Source organism: Pleurodeles waltl, chromosome 6 (assembly GCF_031143425.1).
Source record: "Pleurodeles waltl isolate 20211129_DDA chromosome 6, aPleWal1.hap1.20221129, whole genome shotgun sequence".
Taxonomy (NCBI): Eukaryota; Metazoa; Chordata; class Amphibia; order Caudata; family Salamandridae; genus Pleurodeles; species Pleurodeles waltl.
Window position 1 is genome coordinate 822167856 of NC_090445.1, and position 24477 is coordinate 822192332.

The window sequence follows — 24477 nt, forward strand, 5'->3', positions numbered from 1 at the left end:
GCACACCTCCATAGCTAGGAAGATGGAGCTATGGCGAAGAATAGTCGACAGGGTCAACGCAGTGGGACAGCACCCAAGAAATCGGGACGACATCAGGAAGAGGTGGAACGACCGACGGGGGAAGGTGCGTTCCGTGGTCTCCAGACACAACATCGCGGTACAGCGGACTGGCGGCGGACCCCCACTTCCTCCCCCACAACTAACAACATGGGAGGAGCAGGTCTTGACTATTCTGCATCCTGAGGGCCTCGGAGGAGTCGGTGGAGGAATGGACTCTGGTAAGTCAAACCTTTAACTACTTCATCCCCCACCCTACCTGCATGCCATCACAGACCCCCACCCTCGCCCCCTCCCCTATCACTCCAACTCCTCACAAATGTACTAATAACACAAACCACCCATCCCAACCACAAGCCCTGCATGACACAACAAAGCATGGACACCCATCACTAAAGCATGCCCACTGCACATACCCATAACACCCCCCTCAACCATCTTCACACAAACCCCCACACAGGAGTGCTAGCACTGGGGTACACGGTCACACACCCATTGCCCACCATGACACACACAGATGCAATAATCATGCGTTTACACCCCTGCAGGACCACTACCCAACGTCACAGACAGGAGGGTCCAGACATCTCCACCCCACCCACAGAAGAGGCCCACAGTGATGACAGCAGCTCTGGCCAACTGGATCCAGATGACCAGCCCTGACCATCGTGGGCCTCGGAACAGTCGGTTCCCCACACCCAGTCACAGGCCACCACAGACCTTCCACCCTCTGGTAACACCAGCACAGCACCCACCCAGCGGGCCCATACCTCCGTACCCAGGACACGTCAATCAGCTGTGTGTCCACCACTACAGGGAACCCAGGATGACCCACCACCCCAACAACAGGGACCTGGGGGCAGTGGTAGTGGGCACACGGTCCAGGGGACGGAGGCCCAGGAACACAGGGGAACTGGGAGGGCTTCTGTGCGACAGGGGGTGGACAGGCCTAGGGAACCCACTCTCCACGAGGCCCTCTCCTCCATCATGGGAGCATACCACCACTCCCAGGAGACGATGGCAACGGTCCTGGCCAAGTTTCAGGAGACCCAGGTATGTGGAGTGCACCGGCCACCAGGCCAGCAAGTGTGGCACGTAGCCACAGTACAGCCAGTCTCCCCCCGTGAGGCACCAGAAGTTGGACAGTGCCCGGCGGGAGAGGGGGAAGACTCCAGGCAGCAAAGCCGCTCACAAGGGTCCCGGGGGGAGTGTCGACTCAGCTGTGACTCCTCCGAAGGTGGGGAAGGGGCAGAAGAAATCTCCAAAGTCTGGGAGGAGCAGCACGGCAAAGAAAACCGCCATCATCCCCGCTGCCCAGGAGGTCACCGCCAGCACAATCGTCACTGGCCAGGAGGCCACCGCCAGAGTCACTGCCCAGGAGGCCAGCCCAATCGTCACTGGCCAGGAGGCCACCGCCAGAGTCACTGCCCAGGAGGGCAGCCCAATCTCCACTGGCCAGGAGGCCACCGCCAGAGTCACTGCCCAGGAGCCCAGCCCAATCGTCACTGGCCAGGAGGCCACCGCCAGAGTCACTGCCCAGGAGGCCAGCCCAATCGTCACTGGCCAGGAGCCCACCGCCAGCCACAGCCCAGCTGGCCAGGAGGGCCCTGCAAGCCACAGCCCAGCTGACCCATGAAGGACCGCCAGCCACAGGCCTGCTGGGCAATGAAGGACTTCCTTGGCAAGCACCGCTGGACAGGCCAGGGACCGCTGAACAGGGCAAAGACCGCCATGGCAAGCACCGCTGAACAGGGCAAAGACCGCAAAGTGAAGCACCGCTTAACAGGGCAAGCACCGCTGAACAGGGCAAAGACCGCCAAGTGAAGCACCGCTGAACAGGGCAAACACTGCTGAACAGGTCAGAAACTGCCAACTCAAGCACCGCTGAACAGGTCAGAAACTGCCAACTCAAACACCGCTGAACAGGGCAAAGACCGCCATGGCAAGCACTGCTGAACAGGGCAAGCACTGCTGAACAGGGCAAAGACCGCCAAGTGAAGCACCGCTGAACAGGTCAGAAACTGCCAACTCAAGCACCGCTGAACAGGGCAAAGACCGCCATGGCAAGCACCGCTGAACAGGGCAAGCACCGCTGAACAGGGTAAAGACCACCAAGTGAAGCACCGCTGAACAGGTCAGAAACTGCCAAGTCAAGCACCGCTGAACAGGGCAAAGACCGCCATGGCAAGCACCGCTGAACAGGGCAAGCACCGCTGAACAGGGCAAAGACCACCAAGTGAAGCACCGCTGAACAGGGCAAGCACTGCTGAACAGGGCAAAGACCGCCAAGGCGAGCACCGCTAGCCCATTAGCGGCAGGGGCAGTGACACAACTGGGACCATCACGGGGTGAGTGCTGCACTCTGGGCACCAGTCCCCCTCCAGAACCAATGGAGACATGCATCCACTCCGTCTGTCCTGCACAGGATGAAGCACTCTGGGCACCAGTCCCCCTCCAGAACCAGTGGAGACATGCATCCACTTGAGAGACTGTGGCTTTGCACTCCCCATGATGGTACAGTGGGCAAACCACCCACTGTAAAGACTTGAAAGACTGTGGCTTTCCACTCCCCAGGATGGTACAGTGGGCAAACCACCCACTCGAAAGACTTGAGAGACTGTGGCTTTGCACTCCCCAGGATACAGCAGTGGGCAAACCACCCACTGTAGAGACTTGAGAGACTGTGGCTTTGCAATCCCCAGGATAAAGCAGTGAGCAAACCACTCACTGTAGAGACTTGAGAGACTGTGGCTTTGCACTCCCCAGGATGGTACAGTGGGCAAACCACCCACTGGAGAGACTTGAGAGACTGTGGCTTTGAACTCCCCAGGATAAAGCAGTGGGCAAACCACCCACTGTAGAGACTTGAGAGACTGTGGCTTTGCACACCCCAGGATAGTACAGTGGGCAAACCACCCACTGTAGAGACTTGAGAGACTGTGGCTTTGCACTCCCCAGGATAAAGCAGTGGGCAAACCACCCACTGTAGAGACTTGAGAGACTGTGGCTTTGCACTCCCCAGGATAGTACAGTGGGCAAACCATCCACTGTAGAGACTTGAGAGACTGTGGCTTTGCACTCCCCAGGATAAAGCAGTGGGCAAACCACCCACTGTAGAGACTTGAGAGACTGTGGCTTTGCACTCCCCAGGATGGAACAGTGGGCAAACCACCCATTGTAGAGACTTGAGAGACTGTGGCTTTGCACTCCCCAGGATACATCAATGGGCATGGAGCCCCCTCGTGGATCTGGCGTGGTGCACTCATCCGGCTGAGGTGCCCCCCTTCCCTTCCCCCTGAGGTGCCTGTTGTATTTCTATCTGATGCCCCTGCAGTATTCTCTCCGTTTTGATCAGGTATCTAGTGTGGGCCTTGCCCATGCATTTTGGGCCCAGTGGTCCACCGACAATGAATGGTGCATTACCTGCACTACTAATCGTCGTGTATATTTTGTTTAATGTGTGTATATATATATATATATATATATATATATATATATATATATATATATATGTATATATTTGGTTACTGTATTTTGATATATTACAATGGTTCAACTCATTTCCTTTGGTCTTTGCATTCTTCTGGGTGGGTTGGGGGTTGTTTCTGTAATGTTTGAATATGCATTGGTGTGTGTGTTGTAGTGGGTGAGGGTCGGGGTGGGGGTTGGGATGTTGGTTGTGTGTGTCCCTGTGGTTTTCCCTCCCCTCCCCTATGTCGTAGGTGCAGTACTCACCGTTGTCTTTGCCGCCGGCGATGATGCTCCTCGTAGATGAGCAGGAAGACTATCGCAGGGAGAATATGGAGTTCCGGCTCCATGGTGCCCTCCTTCCTCGTGGAGTGTGTAGAGGTGAGCGTTTTCCCTTTGAAATGGCTGTTTCCGCTGTGTTTTTATCCGCGTGAATCCGCCCCGGAAAAGGTCGCGGATTGGTAGGTTGCGATACTGTGGGCGGTACATTGTCCTCCGCCTGTCTGTTGGCGGTGACTGCCACGCTGTTTGTCTGTACCGCCGTGGTGGTCGAAGTGTTAAAGTGGCTGTCTTTGTTGGCGGTTTCCGCCACAGTCATAATTCCAATTTTTTTACCGCCGGCCTGTTGGCGGTCTTACCGCCGCTTTAACACCGACCGCCAGGGTTGTAATGACCACCAATGTCTTTTAACCATGTGTTTTGGTTTGGAGTGTAGTGGATGTATGCCAGGTGCCACAGGAACCCTCCCAGGCCTGTCACTGCAGGAGAGAAGACGCAACTAGGCTACCATCTTGAGAGTCTATTTGCCTCATTCCTACATACTGGCTGTGATACCCTAGAGATGCAACCCTTTCTTGTGTGTTTACCTAAACCTTTACGACACCAAACAAGCCACTAAGAGGCACATTGGTGGCATTTAACCTGGAGAATGAGGGGGGTCAAAAGAGTGGGGAGCAAATAAAAGGGGCAACCATATATTTTTGTATGTGAAACTTTTAAAGGAATTATTCCTCTAAATTGGCAATACCAGCGTAACTTTTAAAAACATTGACTGCATACAAAGAGAATAATAGAAGAGGCAGCTTAACTACAAATTAATAGTAGCAATTTTGTTAAGAATGCCACCTGCCTTGCAGCGCTATTAAATGGCAGAACCTCCATTAACAAGCGCTATATTAAAAAAAAAAGAAAATGTTATTTCCAGACTGCCCAAGCAAGCACCAAAGAACCTTAGGGGAGAGAATGTTGCGTAAGGGCTAGAGCCTTTGGAGCTAGTGAACACGATTTGAGTCTCGGCACCAACTGAACATCCTGTGATTCTGGGCAAATCACTTAATCTCCCCTTGCTACCAAAAATGAATGTGTTCTTGTGTAACGCAACCGGTGCTCAAGTAAAGCTCTGTAATACCTTTGTATTGAGTTGGCGCTAACTGAACTCTATTTGAAGAGGCACAATTTATATCCAAAGGCTAGACATGTTTTGCTATCATGCTTGAGGCTATGAAGTGCTTGGGTCTGGAGTCACGCCTCCTTTTCCACCATTTTGGAGACAACACCTTTTGACATCTTCTTACCTAGAACTAACCTATGTGCTTGGGTGGTGATCCTCCGGAGGTTATCAAGAGCACATGCTATCGCCTAGTGATAAGCTCTAGCCAAGTTAGTTGGCTAATGCACCCATTGCAGAAGTCTTGACAGAACAAGGATGGCACAGATTACACTCCTGACCTAGCATGTTCACCTCTTCATCTCAACAAGGTAAATTCAAATGAATTATAGGGATTTTGTTAAAAATGGCACCTGCTTTGCAGCGCTATGAAATGGCAGAACCTGTATTACCAAGCGCTATATAAAAATAAAACAAGTTATTCCCAGAATGCCCCAACATGCACCATACCATACAAATATCTCTATGTGAGAGGATGTGGCCAATGGCAAGAGCTGCTGACTTTAAAGCTAAGGAACACGATTTGAGTCTCAGCGCCGGGTCAACATCCTGTAATTCTGGGCAAATCACTTAGTCTCCCTTTGCTACAAAAAATTAATGTGTTCTTGTGTAACGTAACCGGTGCTCATGTAAAGTGCTGTAATATCTTTGTATCAAGTTCATGCTCTATAAAACTGCAACTTCTTGTCTAATTTGAGCAACATAAAACTGACACAAAAAAAAGCCCCCGCAGATATCACAAAAAAAAGCAAGATGCCCAAAACCAAGTAAGACGAAGAAACAACATACCACTATGAGCGAAGCGGCAAGACAAAATAAAAAAAGTGCCCCACATTAAGGAACCTTCCCGATTGCGCAATAGTCCATGTAACAGGGTCAGTCTCCAAGGCGGTAACAAAACAGCTTCAAGGCGGGACAAACGTAAAGCATTTACCAACACCATCAAGGGATTTTTGAAAGGCAGGCCCAGGAACGAATGAAAGTGTTGGGCGTGGTTTAAACCACGCTGCTATCCTCGAGCTAAAATGGACTGCTCAGTAAATTAGGTATTTCTTCTTAGATTTAAGCCTGCTATTTTGTGGTAGTTCAGTCAAATTATCCAATGAGTGTGAAGTACTACTGTGGTGTTTAATCTTTTACAAACCACAGAACATTGTTGGGTAGTCTTAAAATTGGATGCCAGATCATACACTGAAGTGTACTTCCATTAGCACCATATATTGCTCTCTGATCAAGTGAAGGAAGCAGGTCTATACGCCCCACTCAATCAAATGTATTTTATCAGTTGGTGCTCTGAATCTGCATCCTATTTAAATAATGAATTTTCTCACACAACTGCACAGGGGTTGTGACTCCCTATGGGTAGAAGTTAATGTCTGATTATCCTGTATATGCTCATGCTCAGCAACACAGGTTAATCGGCTACTTTTACAGTATAACTCTGCAAGGACACATGTGAAATAGCATTTGGCCCAACCGACTGGTATAAAATGAAATATTTTGCAGCGATTGGTCAGTGCAGACATCAGAGTCTGTGTGGGCTTTCAGTAAAGCTCATGTAGATTTTGGTAGCAGAAAAGTGATTGATAAATGTAAATCCTGTATAAACCATTGATTTTGTATTTTTCATAACTGAAAAACATAAATAAGGTAACTTAAAATAAACATCAGGATCTTTACTTCCATATGAGACGTATTAAGTAATTTAGAAAGCTTTAAACAGGCACAATCTAAGGCAGGTAAGAGGAAACAGCAAAAAAAAAAAGACTAAGCCCCTAGAATGTCAGCAGGAACGGGGCCATCTACCATGCTTTTACATGGCTATAGGTTGTGCCAAAAACACGCAACAGAGAATATAATTTATATTGCGCTAAACTAAAAGTTACAATGTTTTCTGTGGCACATTCTGAGTTCGATTTCTTTAATGAACAGGAGCTGGATGGCTTTCATTGGTTGTTTCAGTTATGATTCCATTTGTTACCTGAAGGGGACCTTCTAAAAAGGTTGACTAAAAACGTATCACCTGGAGCTGAGGAACGTGATTAAGTGGCTATTTCTTTGTTCTGTGGAATATAAATAGAGAATTGTCAGGAAACGATCTACATTTCAATTACCTTTGTGACGGCCGAAAGCCAGAAACACATGTCCAGAGATACAGCACTTGCTGCACCTACTTAAGGTGAAAGACTTTTTGAAAAATGTCTCTATCTTTAAATCAAATGACTGCATTTACCATGATGCATCGGGGCTATTTTATGCTGGAGTGTGAGGCAGTGTGCTCCCCTTTTTTTGTGTGTCTAATTGACGGCTCCCGTGAGCCTACGAGCTGACGAGCTCTGGTGATGCACCTGTTCGCCTACTGAGTGGTACAAAAACCTGTGAAGACGTTCGGTGGCATTTCAAGCAACCCCTTCAGATATATTTTCTCTCTGCTGATGACGGCCGAAAGCCAGAAACACGTGTCCAGAGATACAGCACTTGCTGCACCTACTTAAGGTGAAAGACTTTTTGAAAAATGTCTCTATCTTTAAATCAAATGACTGCATTTACCATGATGCATTGGGGCTATTTTATGCTGGAGTGTGAGGCAGTGTGCTCCCCTTTTTGTGTGTGCCTGAAAGGAATGCCTTGTGGAAGGATATTAAGAAGCTATACTGCTTGTAGGCAGGTGGTTGAAACCAATGCTGGTTTCAGGTTCCTAGCCAATAAATAATAATTTCACCCCAAAGTGTTTATTAAGTTCTGGCTGGCCTGAAATACCTCAACGAAGTGTGAAGAACAACCATCTGTAGTCAGGGGCAGTACATGGCTAAAGTCAGTTGCCTTAAGTTCATTAGTTGATAAGAAAAAAAAACTGGCATACAAAATACTCGCATATCGCTCAATGCTAGAAGCTATATGTGGAGTCCCCCTCACTGTTTATCAGGTAAACACAGAGAGGAATAGAGGAAAAAAATATATGCTTAAGAAAGATGTTTAGAAAAACAATATGCACAGAAATTCTCATGCTGACTGGCAACTTGAGGTTGCCTTGAGCGGACGTAGGTCGCAGAGCTGCAGCATTTCAAAACAGTCATTCATGCATCGATTATGAGGTAATATTGAAGTTCCTCCGATATGCCTTAAGTGAGATGGACACTGTTTTACACTGTTCAAGCTATGCAGCAAAACAATTCAACGCCGCATGTAGGGAAGCACAGCACAAACTCCTGAGAGCTTTAAGAGGAGGCCAGTCAGACCATATAAGGAAAGCCAGGAAAGATTATAGACAGGAACAAAGTAGAGCCCGTAGGACATGGGACGAATCTAGATGGGTTTCCCTCCTGGAGTCTGCTAAAATAAATGACACCTCGAAATTTTGGAAATTGGTGGCTAATGCCAGCGAAGAACCTAATTGTTCGCCTGGTGCCTCAATACTCCCTGTAGAGTGGACAGATCACTTTTCCCAATTAAATTCTGGGATCATTGGTGTTACTTTCAGGGAATTGACCCATACCATGATTACTGAGACCCCCAAAATTGAATTTACCCTGGCAGAAACTAAGGCTGCGATCGCTTCACTGAAATGGGGAAAGGCCCCCGGCCTTGATAAAATACCAGGCGATTTATACAAGACAAACCCAGATATATGGGCCCCATATCCGAACCTCATTTCCAATGCGATAACTGCAGGAGCACCTGTCCCGAGCTCCTGGATGGGAGCAGAGATAGTTCCCATCTTTAAGAAAGGTAACCCCTCTAACCCTGCTAACTGCCGCCCAATCTCCTTACTGGACAACTTCCAAAAACTTTTTGCAAAGCAAATTTTGTCTCGTTTAGAAGAATGGATTCTGGAAACCAATGCCATTTCTGATTTGCAAGCAGGGTTTAGGCCAGCAGTTAGTACCATAGATCAGGTGCTAAGATTTTTAACAATAAAATGGAAGACTGTGGAAGTAGGAGGAGGTAACCTTTTTGTAGTTTTTATTGACCTTAGAGCCGCGTTTGATTTGGTACCCAGAAACCAGCTATGGCTGACACTAGCCAATATGGGTGTCCCACATGGCCTCTTGAAACTTATCACCTGACTACACAAGAATACTTATGCTCAAATCAGGAGCGGCAAGAATGGTGATCTAACAGAAGCAGTGGCTATTGAGAGGGGAGTCAGACAGGGGTGTGTTTTGGCCCCTACCCTTTTTCTTCTATACATAAATAATTGTATTAAGTATTTAGCAAATTGCACTAATGATTCCCCAAAGTTGGCCGGGACCAAAGTTCCATGCCTACTTTATGCAGATGACACTATCCTTCTGTCTAAATCATCCATGGGAATCCAGAATCTGGTTAACCAGTTCGGTGTATTCTGCAGAGATTATGGGTTAGACATAAATCTTAAGAAAACTAAACTCATGATATACAGTGCCCCGAACAAGAAGCTTAGAGCAAATATCAAGATGGATTCAATTCATCTGGAGAGGGTAATGGAATACGATTATTTGGGTATCAGACTATCTGATAAGGGCAGCTGGAATGCAGCTATAAGGAAAGGGGCATTAACAATCAGTCAAAGATGTGGAGTGATAGGACGTAAGGCTAGCACTGCAACAAGTCCCCCTCTGACCCTCATCTCTGAAATCTACAAAGCCCAAATCCGTGCCGTGGCCATATATGGAGCGGAACTTTGGGGATCCCACAGACAAATGGACACTCTTCAAATCAAAGAAAATAATTTCCTTAGACACATATCCAGACTAGGGAAGGGCACCCCGATGCTCCCCTTAAGACTGGACCTGGGTCAAAATAGTATTAAGGATACAGCATACTTAAGACCACTTCTGTACTGGGTCAGATTATGGAAAACGGATGAACTCGAACCCTTCAGGTCAGCAGTTAAAGAACTATTGCCACCTTGCTATGGATGGGAAAAAGTACGGTGGCTTAGGGAGATGAAAGTGGCTTGGGTTAAACTGAATTTATCCCATTATTGGGAGAATCCCGAGACGATTCCTGGTAACGCTAAACGCCTGATCAAAGACCGCTATTGGGAAAAGATCCATGAGGAATCTCTTGGCTCAATTGGGTTAGGTCGGTTGACAGCAGAGTTTCGGCTGGTTAAGCACGAACCTCTGCCTGAAAGCTTCCTGGATCTCCCTATCCCAGCCAGTGCTCGCTCCTTATTACTTCAGTTCAGATATGGAACATTGGCAGTCAACCGCTTCACGGCTTGCTGGTCGACCAATAGTTCTTTATCTGACAAATGCATAAACTGCCATCTATGCAAGGAAACTTCTGAGCATGTCCTATTTTTCTGTCCTCTGTACAAATGCCCTCGCGGGAAGTGGATAATCCCTCTGTGCAAAACACTGCCAACACAAAACCGTAACAGTGTATATAGAATATGCAAATATGACACTTCCATGCTGATAGTGAGTTCTGTTTCTAAATATTTGGCAGCAGTATGGAAAATCCGCAGTAGGATCACTACAGATTTTAATCCACCGGTCGAAGAACGGTCTAGAAGTTAGCGAACTAGCACCCTGTTATATTAGTCTGGGATTTTAAATAAAACGATTAGTGCGACCTATCGAGGATATAAGACTGTAGCCCCGAGCATGCTGTCTAGCGGGCTACCCCAATTGAAGTGACTCATAGCTCCTCAGCATATATAATTTTATAAATCGCAAGATGCAATTTAGTTGATCAACTTATTCAATAGAACTGATTAACCCATGGCATTTTTCTTCACTGGTTGACCTCTAGCTTTTGCTAACAGGAGCTATTATATGTAATTTTTATGTCTTATCTTATGTATAAACCCGTTTTAGAATGGTTTTTATGCTTTTACCAATTTATTAGTATTAGTTTAGCATTTAGCGTCTTGCATAGGGTAAGATTCAGAGACTATTTTGAGAGTCTTGTCTTAATTATCTATGAAACTTTTTATGTAGTTTTATGAACTTTTTCTTTTTTTTTGTATTAATTGCCAATGTCTTTTTTTATTATGCGATGGTTTATGGCTTTTATCTTTTTGTACGTATGATCACTTTTAACTTCTCAAATGGTCCAAATCTGGACCGAATAAACTATTGATTGATTGAATTCAAGTATACATTGATGAATGCATACAAAGACACAAAAATGTTGCCTTAATAAACCTAAAACATTTGTGGTTAGCAGAAACAGAGCATGTTTGTTTTGTATTGAGACACAATGAAGAAGCAGGATAGTTGAAATTATAGTAGTAAAAAAAAAAAAAACATTGCATAAAATAATTGTGAAATTAATTTTCCTGTCAAGGGTTTCTGGGCCCGATTAGGAGTCAGGCTGAGTGGTACCCTCAAGTGTGATAGTGCTCCCCACCTAGTCATGACTGGCCCGGGCTTCCCACACCTGGTTCTCTGGGATGCAGGAACGCTATACCCAGGGATGGCTCCTCCATAAGGGCGAAGGAGCGTTGTCCCCCTGCCAGCAGCGGCAGCTGCAAACCTTTTCCCCCAAAACGATAATAAACTGTGTTTATTATAGTTTTGGGGGAAAAGGGGTGGGACCACGGGGTGACGAGCAATGAGGGGGAGGGCTCAGCACTCCCCCTCAGAGCACATGTGTGTTTGGACAGCCGACTCGCTGGCTGGGAGCCTGTGCCTGCAGATGAGCGGCAGGAGTGGAAGGAACAACAGCAGCGGTGGAGGTAAGTTTGTAAAAATTATTTTATTATTTTTAATTTAATCCCCCCACTCTCCCTCCGTGCACTGCGCCGCACTGCCCCTTCTCGAGCTGCGACTGGCTAAACCCAATTTTATCATCCGGTACTGTGGCATTACACTTTGTCTGCAATCTCACCCAGTCCCTGTCCAGCCTTTTCTTTGGAAGGGGAAGCACACATGCTACCCCCTGCCAAAACTATTATTTTCCTTCCTGGTCTACTCTCCCACACCCCTTCGTGCTGTCCTGCCGTATAGGGAAGAGTAGAATTTAGAAATATTGCCCAGTGCATAACTGTAATAGCGCAGTCATTTTCATGCTCAATGGTAAACCACTTCTACCAAGGAGTGGCAGTTTCTGATTTGTAAAGCCTCACCTTTCATACCTGGCATTGTGGAAGAGATTTTTTGAATAGCTTACCCAGCTCTGAAGGTACATTTTTGTATCCGTTTAAACGTCAAGTGTGTACTTTTCACCTGCAAAGCGCTTTTGTTTCAGTTTCGTCACACGATCTCCCTTTGAGTCTTGTTTATGAACACATATAAATATGCATGTGTGCTTTAGCTTTTGAGCTCATGCAGATCTGGGGGTGGACTTGTCGCCCAGCTCTGTGATTCACGGACTACACTTTTTTATGTTAATACACATTTCAGACTTCTGATTCTGAGTACAGATTTCTTTGACAACCTGGTGCGTTATTGTCAGGAAGTGCCTGTAACATGACTAAAGTCAGGGCAAGAGGTAGGACTGGGATCCACATAAGAACCCCAGGCAGCATATAAACAGGAGAATTATTTGAAAAGAAGGGATTGAGTGGAGAGCGGCCCAGCGCTAGACTCACCAACCAATCAAGTGATATAGCACTAGCACACTTGGAAATTCATGATACATGAAGTGCGATTGTGTTTATGACTGGTAAAGTTTTAAAGGGAGCTTGAAAGGTGTTGTCTGGGCAGGTGATTATGGGGCAAACTGGTTTTTGGACGGGTATGGGATAATCCCAGGATTATGACGTTGGAGGAGTCAATGAAACCCATGATCTGGAGCAGAAGGCTCAAAAAAACGTACCAGAAAGGGAAAGGGTGGAAGGATTGCCTAAAGTCCCATGCACAAGCCCTAGCGAATGAATGCTGGCTTGAGAGAAGGATGCTAATCCAGCTACACCAAAGCTTCTGCAAGCCTCAACAGGGCAGAACTGGGGAATTTTAAAAGCAAGTGGCACAATGGCCAGGCATGCAAGATATTTTCCTCAGAATGGACATGAAAAAGCTATTTGTACCCACCCCTAACCCTTTTACCCCTTTCGCTCAAGGGCACGAGCTGCAGAACAAGGCTAGCAGACACCTTTATGTCTTCCTGGTGGTGAATGAGGGGGCATAGTCAGGGAAATTAGGCAAGGAAGTCAAAACAAGAACAAGCCCCATACTTCAGCGAGAATGGGAAGAAACACTAAATCTAATAGTATATTCCTTGTTCCTATGGCTGTTACAACAGAAAAGATTCTAGAGACCCAAAGTAACATTACAGAACAAAAGCAATATGCTAGGTAGTTATACCACTGAAACTAATCTCAGCTTCAGCACCAGCAATGGATGCATGTTTCCTTCATGCACCTGATACACTCAATGAGACCTACAAATGGTGGCATCAGACTCAGAAGGAAAATTCTACTCACCCTGTAAGCATCTGTTTGTAGCGTGTAATAGTTCTGAAAATTCACATGCTCTATATATTCCTGTCATGTGGTGTTGGGCTCGGATATTATTGTTTGTTTTTCTTCGATGAACTTTAGAGTCACATGACGTGTTGCGACTCTTCCCTTTGGCCACAATGTGCACAGGCACAGACTTCACTCTTGACTGTGTTCTGCTCAGTGGTTGAGAGATCAAAGTGGAGTATGGAGTAACTACTGTGATGCGCTATGTGCGTTGTAAGTTGTTAAAGAGGTTAAGTGTGAGAAAGATAAACATATACCATCAATGGCAACTTCTGGGTAGGTGGGTGCATGTTAATCTAAGCACTACAAACAGATGCTTGCACTAACATTTTACACTCATAGCATGTGTGACTGTAGATACACATACTTTGCATTGAGTAAAGCAAACTGTAAAACAATTTCCTCCTAAGTGGTGACTAGCAGGCAGATGATAGGAACAATGTTCTAAACACAGTTTAGCCTACCTTAGCCTGCTTATGGGATAGTAAGTCCACACAGTAGTGCTTTAGAAAGATGTGTGGTACTGGCCAGGTAGCGAGCTTGCAGACGTCTACCAATGAGATGTTACCTAAGAAAGCCATGGTTTCCCTACAAAGAACAGTAGGTAAATGTTTAGCTTTGGCGTAGCAAGTATGGATATACTTGACAATCCAGCTAGCAATGCAGAGAGGACCTGGTCTGGCAGCTCGAGCTGGATTGTTTCCATTGATCTGCATATGGCTAAGTGTCATCTGAGGTGGCACGGCAGGCAAAAGAATGATGGGTTGGAATGCTATCCCAAGTGATTGCCATTGGTTAGACTTATTGCAAGCATCCTCCCATCAGCTTTTGTGTGTTTGATGAAAAATAAGTTCCAGTCATCAACAATGAGGGCCGGTGGGCCCCACCTACAACCAGAGGTTCAAAACAAGCACTGAAGGTAATGAGCCAATTCAGGATGGCCACCTTTTTTGTCCTCAGGTGGCTAAAAAGGTGAGGGCCAAAAACAGTATGACTCTAACATTACCAGAGTGCAATGCCACTATCATCAGATGCACAAGAAAATGTTATGCTTTGAACAGGGTCCAAACATGGTCATGGAATTGTGGAGTATAGTACTAGAGTATTGAGTTTAAATATCATGGTACAAAAATATCATAGCGATAATATCAACTTCCAAAATATTATGGAGGTAAGTATATCTTTGCAAGTATAGGTTCCCTATTCTAACTCCACAAGTATTTATTTTGACAATATAAATATCCTAAAAGTTAAGTAACAGTACATTTAAGAAGTCTACGATTACCTACACACATACCAACCTTCACAATATTTTGGTAGACAATATCCTGGCTATGATATATTTATAGCACAATATTTTAGTGCTTGACCTGAACTGAACTGGTTTGAGAGGGCTTGATGGAAGGATTCTTGAGAACAGGTTATACCAGTGGTTCTTAACCTGTGGTCCTGGGACTCCTGAGGGTCTGCAAAGCCTACTCAGGGGGTCCTTGAAGCATACTCAGGAGGTCCACATCCGCTTAGAAAATTTAATAAAATTAACAGATTTAAAAAGTGTATATAGATAAAGAAGCAAAATAGACAATTTACATTTTTTAAACGGTATGCAAATGTGTAGGAATTTTAAATTGAAGGCTAAACATTTAATTAGTATCCTCAGGCTGATTCGTGAGAGCAGTACAAGTGCATCAAACAGAATAATGTATGGACAATGAGTGAACTTTTATTTATAAAAGCTCCATCTACTTTTTTTGTGTACTGTTTTGCGCTTCAAATCATCAAACATGCTTAGCCTGGGGCCCCCGACTTCCAGTAAAGATGCAGTGGGGTCCCTAGGTTTGAATAAGGATTCAGTGGGGGTCCTCAGGTACCAATAATGATTAAGTGGGGGTCCACAGAAGTAAAAAGATTAAGAACCATCGGGCCACACAATCCTTTGTTTGAGAGATTGAAAGAAAAAAACACACGTAGTGGGGAAAATAGTAACTGTGCAGGGGTGTTGAGGGAAGAGTTGGCATCAATTCCTTGCATAATTAGGTTGGGCATGGTCTAGAAGTGAACCATTATAAATGCCTTTTGCAGGGAAGTCACAGGTTGTCTGGATTTTGCCTAAAGGTCTGTGCTGTGGTTTCATAGACTGGTGAAGACACCTCAAACTTAAAAAACACACTTCATCACATATTTTCAGAGAAGAGGTATTTGGGTGGCAGCAGCAGCAGAGTGGTTTATAAACTCCTCTAGAATTCCGAGCACTTCCTTTTGAGAATTAGATGCAAGGAAGATTATTTTTGAGGAATAAGAGTTTTCCTGCCATCCTTCGTGTTATAAACTGGCAGGGCAATAGACCTTTTTTTTTAGGCCAAATTGATATCGTCAAAGCTCTCTTCAATGGGTAATGACAGCATTTCTTTATTTATAGTTGTGGGTGGGCGCTTCCTGCCGAGGAAGGGAAGAAGGTGGCTGGATGGAAAGGAAGCTGCTTCTCTCATCCAAGCCTCACTGCATGAGCTGTGGCCATCAGCCCACAGAACTATCCATCTAGCAATTACTAATGGATGACCTTTCAAGAAGGGGTGCTATTATCTCTGATATCACTCTCAACAGTTTCTGCCCAGAAACTATGGCATCTAGAGAAAGGTGAGTCGCTGACAACCAACGTTCCCTGGGATGGACAAAGTCATCTGCCAGTAGGCATAAGGATGAAACATGGTTGGCATACAGTGCTGGTATCATTATGTTTGATGCCCATTAGAACCACAGGCAAACCCTGTGGAAAGCAAGGCTGCTAAAGCAGTAGGGCAGGGTAAGCAACCATATATATTCAGGAAATACCCAGAGAATTAATAATGAGGACTTCTCTAAGTTTTAGAGGTAGTGAGGGAAAGTAATCTACTCTAAGTTATACAGCTTCACTCAGGCAGCCACAAACCCCGAACTTACAGAGGGATCTAAATGTAGAAAGTCAACAAGGTCCATAAGAAAAACAAACACTGGGGGAATGTTTAGTGCAGGAGCTCCCCTGAGAGTCACCTCCTAAATAACAAATATCAGAAATTCAGAAAGCTGTAAAGAACTACCAGAAGAATGAAAAGAAAGTGTATCACCTAACATGTTTACCAATAAAAGTGACAAGAGGGTGGAAGAACCGCAAAATATTATCCCAAAAGCGCATCTGCAGGACATCCCGAACAGAAACTGCTGTACGATGTTGACGTATTGGCTCCCCTTAATTTCCTTAACTGGGAGAGGTGTTTGTATTGCATACACAATGTATGCATTTCTGGATGACTGTCTTGAATGTATCTATCTCTTTCTGGTCTCATATTCTTCCTTTCATTCAACATAAGTACATGCCAGTGAGCCCACTGTGCCTCTGTGAACAGGTATCCCCCCCATTTATACCACAACATAGAGACCTGCACAAGTGCACTCCAAGAGCCTGGGTGGAGAACACAACTTACATCCCTTTCATAGTCTGTACCTACTTTATGTTTCGCGGTACAGTTGCTGATTGGTGGCCTCCTCTGCACAATCCAGGTAAAGTCAGAAGTGTTTTGGCTAAGGGCAAGGTCCTCTACCATGTAAGATTGCATATGGACTAGAATGTGGGTCCTTCAGATCAGCTGTAAGTTTCTGTGAAGGGAACTAGGTCTAACTCTTAATCCATGTTGTGTTCAATGGACCAATACCGGTACTTAGAAGTCTCCCTAACGTTTTCACCATACCCCATATGTCTGAATTTGTTCCATTCTAACTGACCTTTATTTAACACTAGACCTCAACAGCACCAATTAAAATGACTAATTAAATTTAACTACTGTTTGTTATTTATTTCCTAACATCCTTGCACATTATAATTCATAACTTTGAGGATGTCTGATAACCTAGATTTGGACCTTAAATTCTTTATCCTCCTATCTGTACAGGTTTTTCAACTGTTGGCGAAAATCTAGAACAATTAATTTTGTTCCATAATACCAGTGCTTTACTATGAATGCTTTATTTCATGACCCAGCAAGTCAATGCCGTCTGATTGTCCTGCTTCAACACCGTCCGCATGTTCCGCAAGATATTCAGATGGATCCCCACCAAAACCAGATGGACGGTCACTCACGCCCTCGTCAGCAGCAGACTGGACTACAGCAACGCGCTCTACGCAGGAACCACAGCCAAGCTCCAGAAGAAACTACAACGTATACAGTACGCCTCCACACACCTCATCCTCAACATCCCACGCCGCGACCGCATCTCAGCCCACCTCAGAGACACACACTGGCTTCTCGTCACCAAGAGGATCACCTGCAAACTCCTCATCCACGCCCATAAAGCTCTTCACAACACGGGCACTGCCTTCCTCAACGAGCGACTCACCTTCCACACTCCCACCCGCCAACTCCGCTCTGCCAACTTTGCCCTCGTTGCCGTCCCTCACATCCATCGGACTACAGCCGGTGGCAGATCCTTTTTCCACCTTGCTGCCAAGATCTGGAACACCCTCCCCGCCCACCTACGACAGACCCAGGACCTCCTGACCTTCAGGAAACGCCTCAAGACCTGGTTATTCAAGCAATAGCAGTCCTTTCCACCTCCCCCCTCCTTTCAGCGCCTTGAGAACCTAGCGGGTGAGTAGCAAGCTTTACAAATGATTGATTGATTGATGTGAAGGCCCTATGTGTGTTTTACAGTAAACCAATATATTACATGGCTGAATTTCTTTTTCATATCAAATTTGATTGTATTTTCTCCACAAACCAGCCGAGACTGGTAAAAGACAACAGACATTTGCAATGACAAACTGAAAAACAGAATACAATTTAAGCACATGTAGCCACTACCCCGTCCCCCCAACCCCCTTCAGCCTGATGACGATCCTGGCCACTGCAGAAGACCTATGAATTCCTGATTTCGTCTTCTATATATGCATGAGGAGTGCTTCCTAAGGGCGGTATTATACCCCTAGAGTTGGCCCATATCGGCCAACTTTTGGATGTTTGTGAGGGCATCTCCTCACCTGGTACACAGGTATCTACAACACCATGCAGTAATTGAAACCTCATTTCCATTCATTTATTGAAGGTGCACACTATGATTTCCACATTTGAGCTATGTCCCTCCTTGTATTGGAGAGGCCTAGGAAGAGAAGTACCCGTTTGTATCTGTTTCCCCCAAGACCGTCCGAAATGTGCAGTAGGGCCAGCCGGGGATCGAGTGGCATGGTCCATGAGAGAACTTTACTAAGACAGTCAGTGACACCCCTCCAGAAGTGATCTAAGGTGTGGCATTCCATTACAGCGTGTATGGATTTGCCATCTATTGTCCGGCAATGAAGACACAGTGGGGAGTCTACCACTCCCATACGCTACAGGCGATATCTTGTGAAATAGACCCTATGTATGTATTTTAGTTGAATCAGGCAAAGCCGTGCCGAGATGGCTGCCTACCAGGGCACCGCTATGGTCTCAGTCCAATCGTTGTCGTCCAAGGCATCGACGTCCATCTCCCAGGATTGCTGAAGTGAAGTAGGCATGTGTGTGCTATTAATCACAAGGGAGCAATATATTTTGGAGATTTTGAGGTCTCCCAAGTAACACAGCAGGAGTTTGCTGTCCAAGTGGTTAAACTCAGGCACTGTGTCTAGGTGTTTTTAATGGATGGTGTGATGGCATGTCTCAGCTGCAGGGATTGGTGAAATTGGCTGCAATGTAATTGGTAGTACTTTTGGAGTCTCTGGAAAAATTTCAGTATTGTACCGTCTATTACATCTCCAAGGGTTGAGCTACCTATCATGTCCCATTTTCAGGACCCCTTTAGATGGGTTACTTGTTGTAGGACTGTGCCATGCCATAGGGGCGTCATCTCTGTGCGCTTGCCCCACCATCCCATGCGTCACTGTATACCTCGCCATGTGTTCATGACAATCTGTGTCGCAGGGGGGAGCTGATTGAGTCTGCGTTACTATATAGGTATTCCAGTAATGGGTTATTGCCCACAGCCCACATACACCTGTGTATCGATTTAAGGGCATTAGGGTGGATTTGGAGATGTTTATATTAAAGCCTGACATTTCTCTGAATATTTGTGTGATCTGGATAACACGCAGGCCTGCAGAGTCAGGATCAGTCATGAAGAACAGTATTGCCTGCATACAATGCACTTCTAGCCAAGCAATCTGAGCTCCACTCAAAGCCATGGACTTGGGCATCCATTCTGACCCATACAGCTAAGGGCTCTGTCGCCAGTACAAACATTAGCGGGCAAAGAGGGCACACTGAATCAGGAAGGTCTTTAATACATGCCCTGCAAAGTGGACAGATGCTGTCAGATTAGTGTATAGAAGACGTATACAAGAGATTAACTTGGGTCCAAAAGTTCAATTTCCGTAACAAGGAGAATAGGTACTCCCAACTCACCAAATCAAATGCCTTATCCTAATTGGCTGAAAGAATAGTGGAAGGTGTCCGAGGCAACCTACGAGTACAAGTACGTTTGAGGCTCGCTGAATATTGTGTCGTGTAGCACGTCTCCGCATAATGCCGGACTGATCAGGGTGTATGAGTTCTGTGATATGCATGCAGGTATAATCTGTCAGTGAGGGTCTTGGCCAGGAGCTTGGCATCCACGTTTAGTAGAGATATCGGATGGTATGAAGAGGGGTCTTCTGGGGGCAGCCTGGTTTGGGAAGTACCACAAAGTGGCTCCAATCTGGTGGGAGGGCATCCTCGTCTACGGATGCATGGAATGCCTGCACAATATGCTTCCCTAATTTAGACATAAATACTTTGATAAATTCTCCAGGGAGTCAGTTTGGACCTGGGGCTCTGTCTGCCTGAAGATCAGCCAACACCGAGGAAATCTCGGCCTCAGTTAGTTCCCTGTCCAGATCCACATGGGTTCCAGATTATTACGTCCGCAAAAGCTGCGGGTCCACAAAGTCTATGATCTGGTCATGTGGCAGTTTATCCTGCCGTGCATATGTCGTCTGAAAAAACGTTGCAAACCTGTGGGCCGACTCGCGGGAGTCAGTTACAAAGGCATCCCATTCATCCCTGAGCAGTGGAGGAGCTGTGGGTTGATCTACCGTCTGACACAGCCTGTGGAGTAATTTACATGATTTGTCACCCCACTGGTAAATTCTGCTCTGAGATGCCTGCCACGCCAGCCTGGCCTCATCTGTAAAGAGCTGCCCATACCGTTGATGCGTGAGACCCAACTGCTGCTGAGCGATCTCTCCACCTGCCCCACTACTACATGCCTCAAATTTTTTATTTGCCTTTCAAGTTCAGTCAGGTCCTGGATCTTGCGTCTCCGCTCACCCGCACAGAACCTGATGTCTATCCCAGGCCGGGCTGGCTTAAAAGCTTCCCAGTGCATCGTGGCGCTTGACACAGTGCCTGTATTATGTGTGAAGTATTCCTCAATGTCTTTTGTGAGACTTCCAGTATGTGGGATTTTGTAGGTTCCATAGAGATAAATGCCATCAGAGGAGGGGTCTCACGGGTCCCATATGAAGCCCTATAATCAATGGGGAATGATCAGACAGGCCCGTCCCAGAATCCCCACATCTGCGACTCTGTGTGCCTGTGTGTTGGGAACCAAAAACAAGTCTATGCGGGAGAGGGAACCACGTACTGCGGAGAAGTATGTGAAACTGGGTAGTTTTGGGTGGTGGGCTCTCCAGATGTCAGTCAGTACTAGGACGGATGTCATTACAGATAATTTAGATCTATCCGACCCGGGCCCTTATCACGTCTGCAGCGTCTATCTATTTGAGGGGTCATCACATCGTTCCAATCACCTCCAATCACTATGAGGCCATTCGGGAGACTTATCCAAAGACATATGACACTGCCTAATAATGTCTGTCCCTGTGGGTGAGGGGAGGCATATACACAGCATAAAGTGAGGATTTCACTGTATACTGCACCTGTCACAACTATGTATCTGCGTAGGTGATCTGTCCAAGACTGCATCAATTGGAATGGCATTGTTTGTTGTATTGATATACTAGTGCCCCTGAATCTCCGCATGAATTCTGCGTGGTACACCTGGTCATATCCATATCTGGCTAGACACAGAGCTTTTGTACCCATGAGATGTGTCTCTTGCAACATCAAAATGTGAGGCCCGTTTTTTATTGCCTATTTTAAGACAGCCCAACATTTGACCCTGTCAAGTACCCCCCCGGACATTCCAAGACATAACCTGAATTTGCCCTAGGAAGGTATCAGTTCTTTCCGTAGTCAGGGTGCTGACTATGCATGTAGAGGGGAGCTGAATGTAGGCGGAAGCAGCTGTGTGAGGTGGACCTGTGCTTATGAACAGTATACAATGAGCAAGAAACATTCCCAACTATCCCCACACCCATTTACTTCATCAAACAGGAAGTATCAGTTGCAGAGTACAGAACGTGAAACCCCAATCGGGGGCTCACACAGTCTGTGTCCAATGGATCTCTAAATCCCATAGTTTTGGGGCTGTGGCAGTCAGCCCAAGTTATGATCCTCACTGCACCACACAGAATATTTATTGATACAGAGAACTGTGGCTTCCCTCTAGAACACCATTGCACAGTATAGGGAGAGAACAGCTAGCTATTCCGATTCCCCTATATCCTATTTCAGGTAGTCTGATCCCACTTGCCTCTGCACCAGGAGGAGTGAGATCTATTGCGTCATCTCTTCAAGGAGTCACTAGGACAAAGTCTCTCTGTACCCTGTGAGAAGCCTGAGTCCATGCGTGGCTGGGTGTGAGGTTTCTTAGACATCCTCTCATTGGTCCAGAAAAACCTCCTCCGGGGTTTCAAAGAAATGTGTTTGTGACTCAAAAAACACCCATAGATGTGCCTGCTAAAGCAGCATAAAGGGTAGTTTAAGTGCCCAGAGCTGTTGCTTGGTTGCACTGAACGATTGGCTCTGCTGCTGGACCACTTTTGTGTAATCTGGAAAAATCATGATAGTAGATGTCTGAGATGTGATCTTGGGTTGTGCACATGCAAACCTACGTATAGTGTCTCTATCCAGTTAGTTCAGGATTTAGGCAATGATCGTCGCAGGCATGCTCCCGGAGGTAGTTTCATATATAATGCCCTGTGAGCTCTGTCCACCACAAAACACGAGGATAGGGTTTCTTCAGGTAACAAAGAGTGAAGCCAACTGGTTAGAAACCTCTCCTCACATCCTTTGGGGAAGCCTACGATTCTCAAGTTATCATGCTGGGATCTACCCTCTGGATCTTCGAATCGCAGGGCCAATTCTTTGGTCTTGTCTTCAATTTTCTGTATTTTGCCTTGTAGAATGCCAACCAAGTCCTCCACTCCCAAGACCCTTGCTTCCGCTTCTGTGATCCGTTCAACTGCTCTGCTCAAGTCCTGACAGAGCAGGATGACATCCGAGCCAACCACCCCAATCTTAGCGTCCAACATGTTGCTGGATTGCATGACGACGGCCACCAGCACTGCACTGTCAGGACTCATTTTTAAGTGATTGCTGGGGCTAGGGGTCGACGCTGCACTGCTTGGCTGTGCAAATGTATCCATTGTGCTTCGTTTTGGGCCATTTGATGGTTTATCTTTGGTCATGGTGGACAGTTGTCTGTACCACACCTTGCCACGCCCACACGTGACCTGCCAGTTCCCCAGAGGACGCGGGGTGGCACCAGAAGTCAGCCTTCTAATGCGAGGTCAGGTCCCACTTAGGCCGCAGCAGTCTCTTTAGCTGAAACCACGCACTGAGTATGGCACCCCGGTCAGACACCCATGATGTTGATGCAGCTGCCAGGCGAGCGTGCCCCAGCTTACGTTTAGTCATGCTTATGTTAAGAGCACACAACCTTAAAATGTCTGCAAAGTGTCATGTTTATCTGAGGCCTCAGAGCACATTTTCCTGGGATCTCATGGTAAGTGCTGCCTCACTGTTTATGTATCATCATCTGCTCTTCAAATTCTTCTTGCATTCTTTTTCGTGAGAAGATCTGCCTCTTGCTCATTAGCTGGTTTCGATAAAGTAACAAGTATCTATCACATGTTCATATTAGTATTGACTTGTATTGAGAGAAAAGTGTATAGAAATGTGTCAGAATTGAATAGATTTTAGCATTATATGCTCAAACTGGATTTTGAGCTGATGATCTGGTCCACTAAAATGTCACTTATTATTTAGCTTGCATGCCTCTCAAAGAGTTGTATTTTAGTTTACATTTGTCCTGGCACCTTCAATGCCTCCCTAAATGTATAGATTTAGTTTGGCATACTCTATTAAAGGGAGAGACAAGAATACCTTTGCCTTGTCTGACTGGACACTTCTTGGTCTTGGTGTTGTGGGACCTCAACTAGCCAACTTCTTAAAGATTGTAACCAGTGCAAGAATATAGGAATGTTCCTCACAGTACCCCTAACAAGTGTTTATTACAGACTTTTTATTGCCAAGATCTATTATTGTTTCTACTTGGGCATGTATCCTGACATACCCAGCAGACTATTTTCTGTTTTAATTGGACATAAATCTTTCTTTCATTCTGCTTACTAAGAGATGAACATGAGTGACTAAAGCACTTAAAGTTTCTTATGGAGATCACTGGCTCACAGGAAATTGTATCATGAGTTGCCCAAAGAATCCCAGGGTGCCTGCCATTCTCTGGTACAATGCCAGTCCATTTGACATCAAGGCTTAATGAGGGCCTTTGTTGCTCAGTCAGACTTTATATGATGGGTTGTCCCATGGACATGGGCCTACCTTCACTTTAAAGCCTGGTCTGACCAGGTGTTAAATAGTGACGCTAATCGGGCTTAGCACCATTATTTGGGCCAGCCTCCTAGTTGCACGTTGTTTCTGCGTCGGGTTTTAAATGTGGCGCTTGGGGACTAGCGTCATTTTTAGGAACGGAATGCCTACCTTGCATCTCAATACCGCAAGGTGGATTGGCGCATCCTAGAAATGGCACTAACACCAATATTTTGACACTAGACAGGTCTAGCATCAAAATATAAATATTGGGTTAATTTAGCGCCGCTTTAGTGTCAAAATTAATTACGCTAAGGTGACGCTGACTTTCCATAAATATGGGCCTGTGTTTTTCAGGGTAACACCGGGTTGGAAATTGGCATAGA

General features: G+C 45.9%; 1 protein-coding gene across 2 annotated transcripts in view; it reads right to left on the reverse strand.

Moving 5' to 3' along the window:
• Positions 1–24477, reverse strand: part of NEURL1 (neuralized E3 ubiquitin protein ligase 1) — a 413365-nt gene that overhangs the window by 212800 nt on the left and 176088 nt on the right. The gene's annotated exons all lie outside the window — the stretch shown is intronic.